The 16,565-nt window shown below is 33.8% G+C and overlaps 1 long non-coding RNA gene across 1 annotated transcript; it reads left to right on the forward strand.

The window, feature by feature from the left end:
* Window positions 1–4,476: 4,476 nt before the first annotated feature.
* Window positions 4,477–16,365, forward strand: LOC135301473 (uncharacterized). Its single transcript, XR_010363213.1, has 3 exons — window positions 4,477–4,489; window positions 13,168–13,249; window positions 16,195–16,365. It is a non-coding gene; the product is annotated as an uncharacterized LOC135301473 (long non-coding RNA).
* The last annotated feature ends 200 nt before the right edge of the window (window positions 16,366–16,565 follow it).

Here is a 16,565-nt window from a genome sequence, read left to right on the forward strand (position 1 = left end):
ATACATTTGAAAAGCTCCTTAAAGAAAAGTTGTGGTGTCAGTCAGCCCCAGCACCTCACATTAGTCTGATGAGACTGTGTAAATCATAGAGAAAGTGTTGGGTTTTACTTTACAAAACACACAATGCCATATGTATTTTTAGGTACAAATGTATTTCTTCCTCCCAAGTGATGTAAACAGTACTACTGATACTTGCTGCTGGATAACAGGTAAATTTTATAATGTTAGTAGCCATTACTCTGTACTTCAACAGGTTTTTAACTTGATGGCTTTTGGGACAAGACAGACAGCAGCTGCATGTTGAAGGTTACCTGGTGGGGAGAGGCAGGTAAGCGCAGACTGGTACACAGAATTAGATTTTAATTCATGGTTCTTTCCAAGCATGATTCCCATGATGACATTCTCCTAAGTTTGAAAAAATAAAAAAAGAATGGCAAGCCTAATTTAAAAACAGGGTCCTGATCTGCATAGAATTTTCCTTTAGTGGCAGACTTACAAGGCCTCAGGAAATATTATCCAGATGCATGACTTATTCTAGCAGATGATAAAGCCTTTGATGTCACTTATTACTTGGAACTAATTCTGAGACTGTAAGTCTGTGTTTAAATATGCAAGATGCATTCTACCCCACACAGCTAAAAAAATAAATAAATGCCACCATACTCCTAGGGTTTTTTTAGATCTTGCATCCAAATCTTCCTTCTAATTTGCATATTTATTTCTTAGTAGTTGCACTGGTATAATGCATCAGTTTCTCAACAGGGTGTGTGGAGTGATTCCTACCAAAGTGGCACTAAAGCTACAAATACCTATTCTTGTACTCTCACTGTCTGAAATTTCTCCTATTTCATAAAACATACCACAGGGGTAAGAATAAAATAAAATAAGACAAAACAAAAATACACAGACAATACAGTTATTTTTTATTCATTTGAAACAGAAGGTAGATTTAGGCAGGTACAATACGTGCACTATATAGGAAAATTTGCCATTTTCAGCACTTTAGTCTTCTTAATGACTTCCAGTTAAAAAAAAAAAAGAAGCTAACAAAAATTAAAAGTATGTACAAAAAATCTTGGTGCACACACCAAAAACAAAAAAAAAAAAAAAGGAGAATGAATACCTACATTTTAAAATGTTTTTACTCAACTAAGTGGACTTGACTGTCATGAAAAATGCCCCATTTTTGGGACTGGTAGACTGTCTGTACCTATCAGCATTAAAAAAAATTGGCTCTGAGTGAAATTACTTAGAAAAAGGATGGTTATAATCAATTGTTCTGAGTTTGTGCTCAGAAATCTACTGTAGACCTCCCATGGTCAGACTGAGATTTAGTTAGTCAAATGATTTCTTCAATGGTGTTAGTGAAACAAATCATTATCAGAAATTCTGTCATACAGAGGATGTAAAATCTGAGATACTGATTGTAATGAAAGGCTGCTAATGCTGTAGGGCACAGCAATCCCTGGATGTAATTGCTCTCATTTCTTACTAAATAGCTGTTAACCAACCTGAGGCAGCATTGGGTGGGAGTTGATTCTGGTAAAAAAATGAAGGTCCCTTAAAAGGTCTTCTTGTCAGACATAGTCAGAAATAGACTTTTATCATATTTTCCAATTATTCAATATGAGTTTAAGTAAAAAAAAATATGTAAATTGGGACAGACTTCACATATAAATAAATCTCTAAGTTAGCTAAAATCAACTCATAGTTAAAATAATTGAATCAGAGCAAGGGCACTTGATATATGACACTGCTGCTGGTATTAGCTAATATAAGTAAATTCTCAGCAGTACAGATTAGGATACTGGTTTAGATCAATTTTTAGTTTTTAAAAATAATGATTAGCTACAAAAAAATGTATAATATGAACATAACATTATTGATTATCAGAATAACTGGAATTTTGTGTTTGACTTGTGTATCAATGAAGCCAGTTTGAATTTTTAGCTGTTGCATGGCTATGCCATATGGGTATTTTTGCCTACTGATGTACTAGAGTATTGTAATTTTTTGCACTGGGTAAATAAAAAAGCAACAGTCTGATGTCAATGAGTTTTTAGCCTCCAGCTTGTGGCAGAAGGAAGTGGATTATTGGTTAACACAACCTAGAAGAGGAGATTTTTATGTTCCACAGTTAAAAAAAGTGTAAATTCTGATGATGCATGGGGGTTTTTTAATTAAGTTTGCCCAATTTAGGAGCTGTAGGTTTCAGTTTTGAGAAACCTTTGAAGTCAAATTAAAGCATCTAACTCTACATGAAGCTTTTATTTCAAATAAGAAAGGTGAAATTATCCAGTCCCAAACAAGTGGAGTAAATAACTTCACCTAGAGAGATATCAGGAAATAATAAATATTATCTGTAGAAGGTAGGAATGCTCAATAACAAAGTCCTGTCAACCCTGTAAAAATGAAGTAAACTTCTTAAAACACATTAATTTTGAATTTTCAGGGGAAGATGGAAAAAATAAAACAAATAAAAATATTTGCATATAAAATATGCATAACTAAAAATATAATAAAAATTGCAAATTTTATATAGGAAGACATGAAATAAAATATAAAACCATTCCTAGAATGAATTAATTCAGTGTTCAAAGATATATGTGATAGGAAAACAAGAATAACAATAAAGCAGCAGTTCTTTGAGGCACATGTGAAAAGGACAAGAGGCAACACACATGCTACACACATGCTACACACATGCTACAGCAGGCGCATGTGTACGAGAAAATTTTGAAGCTGAAATTTTTTAAATTAGTAGTCATAAATTGGAACAGTTCCTCTATAAAAATATCACAATTTTCATCCATGAAAGTCCACTAAATTCTAATGGACAAAGACCTCAGCAATTTCTGATTTTGAATTTAGATGTGCTTTGACTTGCACCTGGTACTGATGACCTCCAAAGGTTTATTCCAACTTAAATTAATCTGTAATTCTGTGATCTTTCTTAAATAAGAAAATTGGTTTTCTATACTTATTAAATGTGATTGATTTAATTTCCCTGGACATATCAGACTCAAGGGGAGTGACATCAGAAGTTCTTTAAATGTCATAATTGAACTACTATTTGGTTTATACATGTGAAATGCCAGGACAAAATGGAAAAGAAGTGTCTGTACAGTTTTCCTAGGCTCATAGTAATGAGTGGCCTCATTCAGCTGTGGAAGGTTTAGGGAGTATTATTTCAAGCTAAACTTATAATCTTTCCATTATCAGCACTTTTTCCCTGTCTAGGAAAGACACAATATGCATCAAGATCTCCTGCAGTTTCTGGACAGATCTTGATTTTGTAGATTTTAGAGGCATCCCATGCATTTTAGCATTTTTCTTGAATGGTTTTGCTTGGTGTGCTGTCAGATTTATTGGCTCCTTCACAACTTGTATTATTTTAGATTTTAATGATGAAGCAGATTCCAGCATTGCTGTTTGCTTATTTGTTTGCTTCTTCACTTGTTTGTTTACAAAGCTGGAACCTCCTTATGTTTCGTCTGTCTGGCTCAATCTGATATCATCTGCACAGCATCAGGAATAAATTTACAAGTGCAGTTTTTTAGCCACTGATCTCTTGTATGTTTGATGACTGCAAACAGTTTAGCTCGAATGAGTCCTTGCCATAGTACACTTAATTAGATGCTTTTATGCTTTTCTAATATGATTTTTTAACAACCCACTATTACCATTTACTTATATGTAATCAGGTAACTTGCTTCTAAGTTTTTAATCAAGCAATATTTCAGCAATTTCTAAGTCAGTTTTCAGAGTGCTGATCCATTACGTAGCAGTACCAAGAAGAGATCTGACTTTTCAGGTTTTTTGGAATATCCTTTCAATGCTTTTAACGTCATTTCACACAAAACAGAAATCAAGAGCAATGTGGTCACAATCATGATCTTTTTCAAAAGGACTTAAACTCATACTAGCCAACCTGTAATCACACCACTGCTGAAGTGGGTATATCACATCTCAGAGTTATAGGTGCATATCAGGGTTACACATTTAGCAATTACATTCTTTAATGTAATGTTTCTTATGGAGACCATTTCAACAGGGGTGAAAACCAGATATATATTATGCCATTATTTCCAGCATTATTTTCAAACATATCTCAACAGCAAAGTGGTGAGTTACTTTTTGTTCTGCCTCTTCAATTACTTTATGGGCAGTGTCTCTCTTTTTAACAATATTATATGCTGCTGATTTGCTTTAACATTTTTGTGTGGCATTCACATTCTCTGAAAAAATCCCTTTGCCCAGGATTTTTCTCCTGGGAGACTGAGAAGCCTCAGAGAAAAGGGAAACAATATCACATTTGCTTCTCCTCTGTTTTGCAGATATGGAATATGCTTGGGGATTGTTTACCCACAGGTGATTGTTTCATTGGATTCTGGTGTGAGTTGTTTTGACTCAATGGCCAATCAGTGCCAAGCTGTGTCAAGACTCTGGAGAGAGTCACGAGTTCTCATTATTATCTTTTTAGCTTTGAGTAAGTATCTTTTCTGTGTTATTTTAATAAAATGTAGTATCATAAAATAATAAATTAGCCTTCTGAGAACATGGAGTCAGATTCATCATTCCTCCCTGCCATGGGGATCCCTGCAAATACAATATTTGTAGGGAAAAAAGATTATTACTTTTTGCAGGGCACACTTGCTGAAAAAGACACAGCTCACAGTTTGATGTCATCTGGCTACCTTTGAGCCAGTAACCCAGAGCCCTTTAGAAGTGGCTAAGAAATATAAACATCTAGGGTATGATTCATCCAACCTGTTTTAGACAGCAGCTTCAGGAGATGAGATTAATCACATTCCTGAAAAAATTTGTGCTCTTCACTGAATATAGAGAGGGGTAAAACAATTAATCCAGGGAAGATCATTATGCTATGGGTTACTGGGTTTGGTCTGATGATTTCTGATCTTAGCTCCCTAATTTTAGACCTGAAAAAAAACAGTTTTTTAATTATTATTTCTATTGTTGTTGTTGCTATTTTTGTTATTACTATTATCCTCATCATTTTTATTTTTGCTTTTACTGAATTTATATTTAAGGCAAGGCATTACTTAAAATACAGATGCTCATAATTGTCATCTCAATGATCTATTCATGTATTTACCTTCTTATAAAAACTAAAATAAGGTATCATTTTCAAACTGTTTTCTTGTTTAGCAAAATCAAATAGCTCATGGTGTGCTGAAGTCACCATGTTCTAGCACCCATCCTAGTTGTACTCTTTTATATGTTTGGTTCTGGGTTTTTTGATGCAACTTCAAAGGAGAATTTGGAGGTGACTCAGCTTTTGCAAATTTTCAGTGTAGTTTGTAAGCTGACTGCACAAATTTCAGTAAGTTTCTTTTTGTTGCAGTATATGTTTGAAGTACTATCTAGGTAAAATCTACAGTAGGACACTTCTGAAAACAGTTTGTAGACCGTGAATTTCCTATTAAACATGCTATAATGAATGTTAATTTTATCTTTTTCTTTTACAATATTTTATGATTCATCCCTCTTTGACAGAATGATTTACAAATAACGCTATTCCATAATTTTTAATTGTATTGAAATAGAAATTTATTAATTTTCTGCATTCAACATATCCTTCAGTAGCTTCTTTCCTCTCAGAAATTATTCTTTTCAGGGAATGAAGAATTCTCATAAGAACATTTTTATCCTGATTGTACCTCAAGGCATATTTGTATGGATGTAAAGTCTTATACGAATGACACAGTACTCAAGTTCTGTGAAAGATAATGTTTGTAGCTAATAGTTAATAAATATATAATATAATTCATAAATATTTGGAGTCTTCTTTCAGGTTATATAGAAATTGTTTTCCAGTTCAAATTAAGCACTAAAAGAGTATGGACATACATTTTATTAATTTAAAAATGAAGCTATGTGGAGAGAATAAATATTACGTGGTAATGATACTGCGACTCTAGGTAGCTAAGCATTGCTTTGGGTTGTGAGAAGCAGTGTGGAACTACAGGATCTTATCCTCTGAGATTTCCCTGCCTAAATCTCCATTTTCTTCTGCTTGCTTCAGAAAAGGGTACTTGTCGTAGTAATATAAAAATAAAACAAAGCAAAATTAAGACTCCTTTCTGTGAAGAAAAAGTTAATTGATTTTATTAATTTCATAGAAGCCTTTGTTTAGCCACCAGAGTAGGAGACATTTCTGATTCAGCTCAGGTTGATAGTGACTTGAGTGGCAGCTTAACATAAAGGTCAAAGCTATTTCATAAGGCATTTGAGAATTTCTGTCTTTCATTTAAGTATCATTTAAACATCTATCTTCTAAATATAAGAACAATTAAGCAATTGAGATCACTATCACAGGTTATTTTTATCATTCAGTAAAAATATTTGTTCTCTAAAACATTTTTTGTCCATTAAGTAGATTCTTCTGTGTTCAATTTGCAAATCAAAAAGTTTAATTGGTTTGAGAAGGACAAAAGAAACCAAACTAGATGATCATACTGATCCTTCAATTTTAAAAGTATTTTAATCTGTTTCTAATGAATGGAATATTATAAGAATAGTTCAACAAAAATAAATCAAAGAGTTTAAAAAAATAGTTATTCATAAAAGTGCTGACAGGTGCCTTCTGTAAGTGTAAAATCAGACTTGAGGTGGAGTGTAGTTAGATGCTTCTGTGAATGCATCTAACTGTCATCAAAATGTCTTTGGGTAATTTATGCTTTGACAATAATAATATTAAATAAAACAGTAAAAGACCACCTAGAATTTCCTCCTTCCTGTAAGGTGATGTATATACTTATATTCTTTTACTTTTTATCTTTTTGTTTTAATGGATTTGGGTGATGAAAGCATTAATATTTGAATTGTAGTTGCCTCAAACCTACTTGGAAACACAATTCAGATCTAAGTCTGCAATTCTTTTATCTATTCATCTGAACATTTTTTTCAATATAAGAAAAAATGATTTGACAAATGTTTGAACAAAAATATGACTGCATACAATCATCAGTGGAATATATGGAGAGCCTAGGCCCATGTACAGTGCTCTATTTCTTAGATTTACCTGTTTATTTGGGAGAAAATCTAGGCTTTATCACATACTGCTCCCATGAACTATGTGGCTTCACTCTAAAAGGAGGAGAGAATAAAGTCTGAAATTTTGCAGGAGGCAGAGCTACAGAAACTGTGGTGCTGCTTTATGAAAATGTTATAAAATGGCTTCTGGTGAAGTTAATTATGACACTAAGTTTGGTGTTAGACTTTTCACTGAGTACTCTCTTGCAGTCTTCAAGCAAGAGAAAAGTGAGAGTGGAGGAAAAATGTTCTGCATAAAAGATGTATGTTGAAAGAATAAACATTCTCATCTAGTGTTCTGAATCTGTGAACACAGATTTCATGGTTTTGTTTTTCTTAGAGGGAATTTCACTGTATTCTGATTTATGGACATGTTTTCTAGGGTAGGAAAACAAGCATAAGCATTTGGGCTGTATGTTAGGGTCTGACTGCAAATGGGAGCACTTTTAATTATTCTGAGGTGTATTCTCTACTTCTTTTCAGCCATCTCTCTGAACCTAAGCCAAACACATGGCTGAGGAATTCTCTGAAAGATTAAGTACTTTGAATGAGCATGTCTCAGGATGTAATTTATATGCTACTTGTAGCCTGACTTTTTTTTAAATGTGATTGTCTTTTTTTCTTCCTAAACATATTAAAGCATAAATGAACAAAAGCCATAAGACATAACAATAACATTTACATGACAAGTTACTTGTTCTTACTGTGATATTGTTTATTTACTTATTATTCAAGCACTCATTATCGTTCCTTTTGTATATCTTTTTCATCAATTCAAAGAAATAATATAATATTATGATTCCTTAATTTTTAATGCACCTAAGTATGTTTATATGGGTCATAAAAGCCTCAGGGACAGCAGTAGACTTTTGATAGATTTTGTTCTTCATGGCTACTTTCCAGCTGATCAGAGTTGCTGATTCTAGCAATAATGTAAGTTCTTCACTACCATGATCCTGTATTTTTCTCAGTGTAGCTGCAGATACAATGGGTGACAGAAGTTGCATAGTCTTTCCTGCAGCAGTACAGAGAGCAGTCTTCTCTCTTAAACTCAGAGAAAACAGAGAAACTGGAGGCTGTTTTTTTCTGTGAAAAAGGAGTGCTGAGATATTCCCATTCCTTTTCTAGAGGGTAGATTTGATTAATAAGATGCTATTTTTCTTTGATAGTGTAAAAGCCTTTCCAAAGATTGATTTACTCATCCAAATTTAATTATTTGAATGTGCTTAATCTAACAATTGGCTTACTATGTTGATTTTGTTAGCATAGATCAGTATTTAAGTGACTAAAATACATATGATTTAACACACTTGAAGTTGTTGCTGAGATGGGATGTCCAATAAGAACTCAGAATCACAGAAATGGTCTGTGCTTTACACACTAATGCTGTTCACTCAGTAGTGTTTGTGACAAGTTTACCTGTCATGCTGCATCATCTTTTGTCTTTCCTTCACTAAAACATTTATTCTCTTCTGGAGAAATTACTGCTAAACACAAATATTTACTTAGGATCTTCCTGGGTGGCTGGATTTAGCACAGAAAAACTATCATGAGATAACATTCCACAGTTAGAGTATTCAACAAACTTCCAAAGACATTATCTTTTTTTTTTTTATTTTTAAAGAGTCCATGTTTCTTCTACTTTGGAATAAAAAAAACCATCAGGGGTAATCCATATGCATTGAAAAGTTGAAAATACTCAGTTGAAATACTGTTCTGATTTAGATAGTAGCAAAGTGTTTGACTGATCAAAATTGTGTTGTTGACATGTGCAACTTCTGATCCACTGTAACCTCAAATCTTGGTCTGCTGCCTGCCTGGTTATTCTTCAGCCTGTGTTTTATTATGGGCTTGCTCAAATAAGTAAATGTTATTATTTACCTACAGAATTCCATAACTATCAAGATTTTTTTTTAACTTTTCACTGTAATAGAGTTAAATATTTTCCTGCAGTATATTCATAGTTTCTCCCAGACCAAAATAATCTAAATTATAATAAGAAAACAATAAATGCTAACAAGATTTTTCCATAATCTCAAGACAGGTTCCTATGCAGTATAGCTTGATTTGTTTTTCACTATTTACCAATGCATTACATATAACTGTTCTGCAGCCATGCTGTCTAACTAGTCTTACATTCAACTGTAGCACTTTTATTTGTGTTGTTTTCCTTCCTATTTTATGATCTTTAATGGACTCAAAATAGAACACATACTTCTTCCTCCCAACTGCAAGGCCTACTACTGTTATAGAAGACAATTTACACTGGTCTGATATGTGCCAGATTCTACTTGTTCTTCTTATTTCATTTTTTCCCAGGTCATTAAAATACTTCGATTATCACTCCAGTGTTTTTCTGATTAGCAAAAAAGAAGATCCAAGAACTAGAACAGGAAAGTAGATAAAAATTGGTGTGACTTGCAAAGGTGCTCAAGAACTCCAATTGTTCAGCCACTAAATTTTCTAAGTAGACAGGTTGAAGCTCAGGCATTTGCATGTGGGAAAAATTTTGCTCACAGAGTTGTGAGTACTAAACAATTGTTCTGATTCTGGTTTCATTTACACCAGTACTTCAGTCAAGTAAACAGAGAAAAGCATATGAAAATGGGGTCTATGCTTGTCATTCTCAAGCACCACGAAATTCCCTTTTGTCTTGTACACCTGCAAGTGTGCTCCTATTGAAAATATCTGTAAAATAACATAGGAAGGTCTTTGTTTTCTAAAAATTATTTATTGGTGATCTAATGGATTTACATTTTGAATGGATTTTTTATTTCTTATAAATAATTTACATTTTTAATAGGTATATATTCCTTTCACAGCTACAGATGATGGTACTTAGATTGTTTTGGAGAAGGGGTGAGAGATTTTGTGCGGGTGGAGGAGCTGTAGACAAAATGTTGCTTTGTCATTAATTGTGATAACCATGTCTTCCCAAATGCTGGTGATGCTTTTAGCTTATGAAAATTCAGCTGAGAATTTAACTTCCCTGTGGGAGCAGGGTAGCTTTTAGTAATGTGATTATTCTCCCCATTCTTTGGCTATGCTAAGCCCAAACAATGCATTCAACTTTGATTCAAAGCCATTATTTTTAAAACAATGTCATTTGGAAATTAACAATTAGGTGAAAATATCTTGCTACAGTAATTCCTTCAGGCTTCTCTTGGCTGCCTCAACTTCATCCTATCTGAAAAGTGATGTATCATCACCTTGGCAAAGATTTCAGATGCTGTGTTCCCAAAAATGAATGTAGCATTTGCATTCATTTTGCCTGTTGCTCTTGGTTTGCTTTTTTTTGAGTTTTAAATCTTTTTATTTACTTATGATAGCTCCGCTCCTTCTTCTCCATCATAAGCAGTAATGAATGTATTCATATCTTCTTTTCCATAAACAAAGAAGTGTGTATCAACATTAGCAGTGCATAAATGGTTCAAAGGTGCTGAAATTCATGCCAGATGCTTCAGTGACTCAGTACCAAATGGTGAAATATGTGAAAGCTTAACAAGAGATTCATTTTTCTGCTGAAAATGTCTCTTACAAAGGCCTTTTTCTGTTGAGAGACATCATTGCTCACAGTTCCTCAATATGCAGAATCAACAAGCTGAGCAGTCAGCTTAAAGAACAGAGCAATTTTGTTCTGCTGCTTGTGCTAAGCCATGATTTTACAACAGTCAATTTTTAAGAGAAATTTAAATAAGATACCTTTCAGAAAAAGATTCTTAAGAAAATGGTGTCAATATGTTGTTTGTTGGGGTCTTTTTCAGATTCAAAAGCAAGTGTTAGTTTGGACTCATTTGGAGAGAGAAAAGGATGTGAAAGTTGTTAAATAATAAGTCAAAAGACATTTAGGCATCATTCAGTCTGGAGGTTTGGTCAGTGCCTCAGCCTCATACCTGTGCTTCTCCTGAATCATTTTTATTTCGCTTTCTACAAGATGGTGACTTATTTCAACCAAATTAATTCAGTAAATAGAGAAAAATTGTGAATTGTAAAATTAATAACCATTCTTTTCCTTGTCTCATTTTGTTTGCTCCCCAATATATGAAACACATTTGTATTTTAAATGGAATCATGCCTTGAGACACAAAATTGAATATCACATTGAAGATTATTTTTATTATTCAACATACTGATTGTCTAATCTTTTTTAGTGGCCCTTAGGACACTTGGATAGTTGAACCTGACTTCCACTTGATCATTTATCCTGAGCAATATGATGTCTTAATTTCAATTTTCATTTTAGTATTTTTTTACATGTGAAATAGATCACTAAAGCAAAACATGTAGTGAGTTGAGAACATAGAGACTGTCTTTTTAGTAATTCATGAAATTAAATGCCATGAGGACAATGCCAATACATTTTCTCTTTAACATGTGGATACCCACAGAAGTTACTGTACTTTCAACATTAAAAAAGAACTTGTAATTTATAACTTTTAATACATTTATTCTGTAGATAATATTTTGTTTCCATGCTAAAAGGAGGAAGCAAAGTGGGTAGAGTGCCATTTCTAAGCAGTATCACTTAGCTGTGAAGCATTACCGCATGTATATATTGTTTAGAAAATAAATGTTATGAGGAACTGTGGATCAAGCAAAAGTTTTTCATGTGTTGACATTTTTTTTCTTGTAAAATTTAATGAAAATGTAATCCTCTGAATTAACAGCTTGATATAAATGTCATTAAAATAGATGGAAATGTACCCATTAATTTAACAAGTCTTTAGAGCAAGCTTTTAAGTAGCTTTTAATGCTTTTTGCTCCAGCCTGAGGAGTATTATCTTTGTTATACAGATGATGTTGTGAAGTCATGGAAAAGTTAAATGTTGATTCCAAGACCACAAGAATGAGACACTTGGAAACTCAAAAACTTAAATATTAATAGTTATCTGTCTGTACTTCATATTTAAGTTAGCTTTTGTCTAAATAAATGAATTTTTAAGGCTATTTTTTTTTAAAAAGGCAATATATATTGAAATATTTCTGGATCTTTATATCATAAAAATTACCACGGGAACACTTTTTATTTACAACAAAGAATCTATGTGGTTCTAGAGAGACTGTTGTCAAAAATTGTTAGACAATATTATGCATCAAAGTGAATAAGAAGTTTCTGTAGGCAATATTTGCATATTGATAAAAATAATATGTTTACAGTGGTCCTTGCTAATAACTAAAATAATATTTTCTTAGTTTTTTTCTTTGTTCTCTCTGAAATACTGGTGTTTGTAATAGGAATATTTTCAGTGGTCTTTTGACTGGATTGCTTAAGTTAATTGTTAAACCAGAGAGGAATGCAAATAACATTATATCTGCAGAAAAATTAGTACTTAAAGTTAGCATAAAAATTGATGTGAGAAGAGAGGAGAAAGGCAATATGGAAGCCAAGCACTGTAATACAGTGACAAAAAATAATTGTGCAAAAGCAATGAAAAACATAGGAAGATTAGAAATCATGCACCCATAACTATTTAGCAAGGAGCCATCTAGGCAACCATTTGTAATGGATTTAGATGAAAATTGCACATGAACTTACACAGGAATTAAATGCAAAAATTATTTATGTGCTTCTTAAAATATTCCAAATATGTTCAGGTAAGTTATCCGTGCAGTGTTAGCTATAATTGCAATGCTATTCAATCTTGGACAAGGTGATACTGGAGTTTTGGAAGAAAAAAATCCCTTCTCCCATGTGCTGCAGCACAGCTTCCATTGTGGGGATTTCATTTAATCTAATGTGGACATGGACATTCCTGGGGCATTTCCTTAAAGCAAGGAAGGAAGAAGAGGACTCTTCCCATTCCTCATCACTGCTCAAGCAAAGCCTCCCTGGGCAGAGGCATTGTGGGTGTCAAAGGAAGGGAGAGGGTCAGGCCTCACCCTATGGAGTTGAGCTCAGGGGGCCAGAACAGTAATCCCGGCAATCACAGAATTAAAGGGTCATTGAATGGTTTGGGAGTGACTTTAATGACACCTATTTCAAACTCCCTTTCCAGGGGCAGGGACATTTCCTGCTAAACCCAATTGCTCCATCCAACCTGACTTTGAACACTTCCAGGGACGGGGCATTTATAACTTTGGCCAGAAAAGTTCTCTCGTTTTCTCTTCCAGAAGAAAACATCATGCACTGCTCAAATATGCTTAAAGCCTTGACCTAGCAAAAATTTGGAAATGTTCACCCTCAGGGCTGAAGGTATGTCCCATGTGACCATGGAATTTGGAAGGATTTAAATATGATCTTGAGAGTAGTCCATGAAGATGAACCAAACATCAAAATACAAATGCTTTAAGAGAAACTGTAGAAACATTGGAAAGGAAGGGAGGAAGTTAAAAAAAAGTGGCAGAAATAAATCACTCTCAAGAAAATTAATAGTTTGAAACATAATTGGTTTTATTTTGCCCCAAATAAAGCTTTAATCTCAACCTAATCATGGAATACGTCGAGGTACATTGCCACAGCTACAGTCAAAGTAATATCTGTGGAATTTAAAAATCAGTTTATAAGTATGCTTGTAAGTCAAGAGAAAGTGTTTTTAAACGGAGCATATCTATGTAGCTATATATTAGGTAATTTCTCACATTGCCCTCCTGAATTCCAGCATCTGTAGGGGAAATCCAGCTTCTCTGTAAATTGTATTGGCTTTAAGAAACCAAAATATAATCAGTTTAATTTTTCACTCCATTTAAGTGCCCAAGACAAATTCCCAAAAAACACATACTGTAAAGCTGAACTTTGAAAAGAAGGTCTAGAAAGTCCCAAGAATCACAGATAGAAGCATAAATCAATACATTTAGTATAATTTAACTAAACTACTGCCGCCAATTTATGTTCAGAATCGCTTTGTCAGTGCCTTGACAAGAAACAGCCAAAAACTCATTGCCAAAGAACTGTCTGAAGAGGAATGAGATGGCAAAAAATTCTCCACTCAGTTTACTCATGTCCTTCACCATCTTCATACAGTACAATGTGTTCACATTACAAAAATGTAAAATAACATATATTTCTGGATTAAATTATGCAGGGAAAAAAAATCACAATTACTTTACAATGAACTTTAAATCTAAATGTCAGGTTATATTTTGAAGTCTTTCCTTCCTAAGAAAAAGCTTCTTCAAAGTCCAGAGGATTTTGTATAGGAGAAAAACTTAGTTTAAAATCTGAGGTCTGGTCCAAAAGCTGAACAGAAATTCTTAAATGTATCTGATTAAATCCTGGTTCATGTTTTGTGCTAGTAATTGTTCACATTTTATCTTCAATTTCTATAATAGAAAGAAGAGATACTGCATCCAGAGATTAGAAAAGGATTTGGGTTTTAAATGGCATTATTTAGAAGGGAGAAAAAGGCATTGGGATGGTTGTAGATCTTTAACACTCATCCCAAGTCAGTATTTGCAAGCAAACAGAATTTTTATTATCATATTATTATGCAGTTGTGTTGTGATTGTTGGAGGGGATTTTATTATGTGTGTGTGTGGGGGGGGGTGTTTCTGTGGGGTTTTTATGTTTTGGTGGTGGTGGGGTGGGGGGTTTGTAGTTTTATTTAATTTTTTTTTCCCCTCAATATCTTTTTTTAATTCTACCCTTTCTACGCATCCTTTTTTTTGACCTTATTTCCATTCTCTGTCAGCATTTATAATTATTGCTACTGTGACCTCAAAGATAGTTTACATTTCTGCACTAAGAATTACTAGCAGAAAATTAACAGCTAATACTTCTTTAAGAGGGATGAGATATGTCCTGAGGGCTGAGACATCTTTTGATTTGTTCAGTATCATCCTAACTCTAGTAGTAGTTTTGTTTAACATTGCTTGGTAGAGCATGCTCACCATCAGCAAAGCTTAGACTGTGGCCCCAGAGCTTTCCTTGTTACAGTCACTTATTAGAGCAGTTCCCAAGCCCTGCTTTGCAGAGATGGGATGCTGGATGGCTGGGAGAAGGACTGACCCATGGCACTGCTTCCTGAGCTCCCTTGCTGCCCAAAGAGCAAAGTAAGAAAAGCATTATTAAACTGATTTTCTGCTTTTTCTTATTTTTCCTTTAAGCTGCTAACCCAGAAGTCTGGCTGGCTGTCATTTAAGACTGACATTTGATTTTTTGTTGAAGTGAATCCAGACACTCTCTGATAAATGCTCAGATAATTAATATAATACAAAATTTTCATATCAGTTTTGGAAAGACATTCCTGGGCTACTAAAAGTCCTGATCATTTTTGGCATGCTGAATACTCAGCTGTTCTGCTTTCCCTTGTGCTGCATACATAGCTCTTCACTATATATATATAGTAACTCACCCATTATATTTTTGGAGTTACAGGAATTCTGCTACTATGATGTCATATTAGTCTTAGACCTGTTTTGAAAATGTTCTCTATCATCATCCTTACAAGACTTGTGCACAGAGTTTTTTTGCAGTGGATGTATTCAGCATGGAAGAAGGCAGTCTCCTTGCCTCACTATTATATCTGTTCTCTCTAACAATTTAATTCTGGGTATCATGACGGAGGAGACTCCTGTGCAGTGATCCTACCACACTGTGTTGGCCAGATTGTCTGTGAATTTACAAAATGGGCTTCAATTAATATTTTCCCACAAACCAAGAGAAGTAAAGCACTATGGTTTGATTTGATCAGAGATATACAAAATAGCAATATAAATAATTTAATATAAAAAGCCAGACAGTGCCAACAGAGAACCACAAATGTGATGAGGAAAAGAATTTTCCCCTTAAAAAGTCCCCACCAAAACACAAACACACACAAGACCCTATCTCACAATCTTTATGATGTAAATACATAGGTATTCTTTGATTATAATATTTGATTATAATCTTTGATTATAATAATTTGGTAGGACTGGATATGGGTAGTCTTCCTACATGAAACCTGATATTCAAAAGATATGAAAAAACAAGAATAAATTTTTTGAACTTCAGAGCTCCTAAGCCCTGAGCTATATTTTTTTTTTCTCATTTTGATAAGAAAACTCACTGAAGTTGAGAATAAAGATCAAAAAATATGTTCTGTTCCTCTTCAGGCCAGGAATTTCTCTGTGTTTGTGAATAAAATAAAAAGTTACAGTCTTCATCAAGATGTTTTCCTATTTATATTTCTGATGCCTTATGGTAAAAATTCCCTACAGGTATAATGTGATGGCCAGTGCCTTCTGCCCTGAAAGCACTCTGAATAGCCTGGAAAGAATGAGGGAGCCTGGGGAGTGGAATATCATGCATGATAAGTCCAGCAGCTGGTCAGAGTTGTACTGGGCAGAAACAGGGCTGCTCAGGGAGATCTGTCTCATGCCATCCATTCTAACAAAGAAAACCATCTGTCTCAGGTATCAAAAAAGTTTGGAAAATATTGTCTGTACTACCTGGATTAATTAATAACATGTACTGAAATATATAACCTTTTTTTTTTTCTTTTTGTGTGTCTCTTCTCCTTTAAAAGAAAGTTCAGCGTGGTGTTTTTTAGGGTTTTTTTTGTTACTATTGTGGGAATGTCTGACCATGC

The sequence above is a fragment of the Passer domesticus genome, chromosome 5 (assembly GCF_036417665.1).
Source record: "Passer domesticus isolate bPasDom1 chromosome 5, bPasDom1.hap1, whole genome shotgun sequence".
NCBI lineage: Eukaryota > Metazoa > Chordata > Aves > Passeriformes > Passeridae > Passer > Passer domesticus.